Source organism: Lupinus angustifolius, unplaced genomic scaffold (assembly GCF_001865875.1).
Source record: "Lupinus angustifolius cultivar Tanjil unplaced genomic scaffold, LupAngTanjil_v1.0 Scaffold_1126, whole genome shotgun sequence".
Taxonomy (NCBI): Eukaryota; Viridiplantae; Streptophyta; class Magnoliopsida; order Fabales; family Fabaceae; genus Lupinus; species Lupinus angustifolius.
Genome location: NW_017728449.1, coordinates 1 through 2088, shown reverse-complemented (window position 1 = coordinate 2088; position 2088 = coordinate 1). Strand labels below are relative to the sequence as shown.

The 2088-nt window shown below is 37.7% G+C and overlaps 1 pseudogene; it reads left to right on the top strand.

Annotated features, from left to right (window-relative positions):
* The first annotated feature begins 378 nt into the window (after nt 1–378).
* On the top strand, nt 379–2082 carry LOC109341954 (annotated as a pseudogene).
* Nucleotides 2083–2088: the final 6 nt, after the last annotated feature.

Below are 2088 nucleotides of genomic sequence, written 5' to 3'. Positions count from 1 at the left end.
GGCGACTCGAGAGGTCGCGTAGCCGAAAATCGGGGCGCGACAACATATATATACTGACAATGTAAGTATTTTTTACATTGTTAGCAAATCATCCACCATTGATTTATTAACCACTATTTACTATCAAATAAAAGTAATACAAATCAATGATATGACAATATAAAAAGTTGACAATGCAAGTACATAAATTTTAAGCTGTAAAAAATTTCTTATACTGGGCTACATATTTTTCTTTAAAAAAATGGCTCAAAAATTAAATAAGAAATATCATAACCCAAATATGGATCCATTTACATAACTTGTCACATAAGTTCAGATTCAAAATTAACAGGCCCATAGGCCCAATAAAAAAGACAAAACCAACCTCTTTAATCGATTGCATCAGTTTAACTTGTTCCCAAAGCCAAGCATCTCTTACATCTCATTCTCCACAAACTCTGCATTTTCCAAAACCATGGGTCAAGGAACACCAGGCGGTCTGAACCGGAAAGATCTCCAAGGCGATCGTAAACCGGACGGCAATGACAAAAAGGACAAAAAATTCGAACCGGCCGCGCCACCAACCCGCGTCGGCCGTAAACAGCGCAAACAAAAAGGTCCCGAGGCGGCGGCGCGGTTACCAACGGTGACGCCGCTATCGAAGTGCAAACTCCGGCTCCTGAAGCTGGAGAGAATCAAAGATTATCTTCTAATGGAAGAAGAGTTCGTCGCGAATCAGGAAAGGTTGAAGCCACAAGAGGAGAAAGCGGAAGAGGATAGATCTAAGGTTGATGATCTTAGAGGCTCGCCGATGAGTGTGGGGAATTTGGAAGAACTGATTGATGAGAATCACGCCATTGTTTCGTCTTCTGTTGGACCTGAGTATTATGTTGGGATTTTGTCTTTTGTTGATAAGGATCAGCTTGAGCCTGGTTGTTCTATTTTGATGCACAATAAGGTTAGGGTTTTGACGCCGACTTTTGGTTTTTTTGGAAGTCTTCAATTGTGCTTTGATCATGTAATTAAAGTGTGATGTTATCTTAGGTCTAGGAACTAGGGTTTTAGTAGATGGAATACTGATTTTGTGATTTAGACTGAATTGGTGGGGGTTCGATATCTTATACTCTAGGCTTGTGGTGCAATTAAGGAGTTGTTTGGGTAAGCAACTTGAGCACTTATTTATTTACCTTTTTGAAATAAGTTGAGATGAAATTATATTAATAAGCTTATTTGTTAAGCGTATTGAAATACGCTAAAGAGAGCTTATAGTAAGGTCATAAGCTATTCTTATAAGCTTCTGTAAAAAGAGCTTATTTTCATGACTTTCCCTGATGAGCATATTAAAATAAGTTATTCTCATAATCACAAGTAAGACCTCTATAAACTTTCTATATGAACTTCTACAAACACATTGGAAATTGGAAAGTTTGAATTGAAATTTACTTCATGGCTCCATGCTTGCTTGGTATATCAGAAATGTGTGATGATTTACAGTGAAATCATTTACAGTTACCAACTACAAATTTGGGACAGTCCTATAGTGCGAAGCTGAATGTAACATTGTTTTCTACCCTAATGAGTAACATTCGGTGTTTTGAAAGGGTCTGTCATAGAAAATTGTATCATAGTCTAAAAATATTAAACGAGAAAATCTCCTCTCCCTGTGTTGTTGAAGAAGTGATGAAAATTATGAGAGACTATATGTTAACTTGTAACTGATAAAGTGGGTGGTGAAAGTTGGGGGTAAAATATTTTTTGAATGGCATGTCTTTGGGAGCAAGCGTGACATGGAGGTTGATGAAATTGTGCTTTGTTTAATTGAATTAGTTATCTCTTATTGTAGAGTTGATATGGTTAGATGCTGGAGATATAATGGTTTTCTTATTGTGTATGTGTCTTAACCAGGTTCTTTCTGTTGTTGGGCTTCTTCAAGATGAAGTTGATCCTATGGTCTCTGTCATGAAGGTTGAGAAGGCTCCTTTGGAGTCATATGCTGACATTGGTGGTTTAGATGCCCAAATACAGGAAATTAAAGAAGCAGTTGAGCTTCCCCTGACACATCCTGAACTGTATGAGGACATTGGTATCAAGCCTCCCAAGGGTGTCATT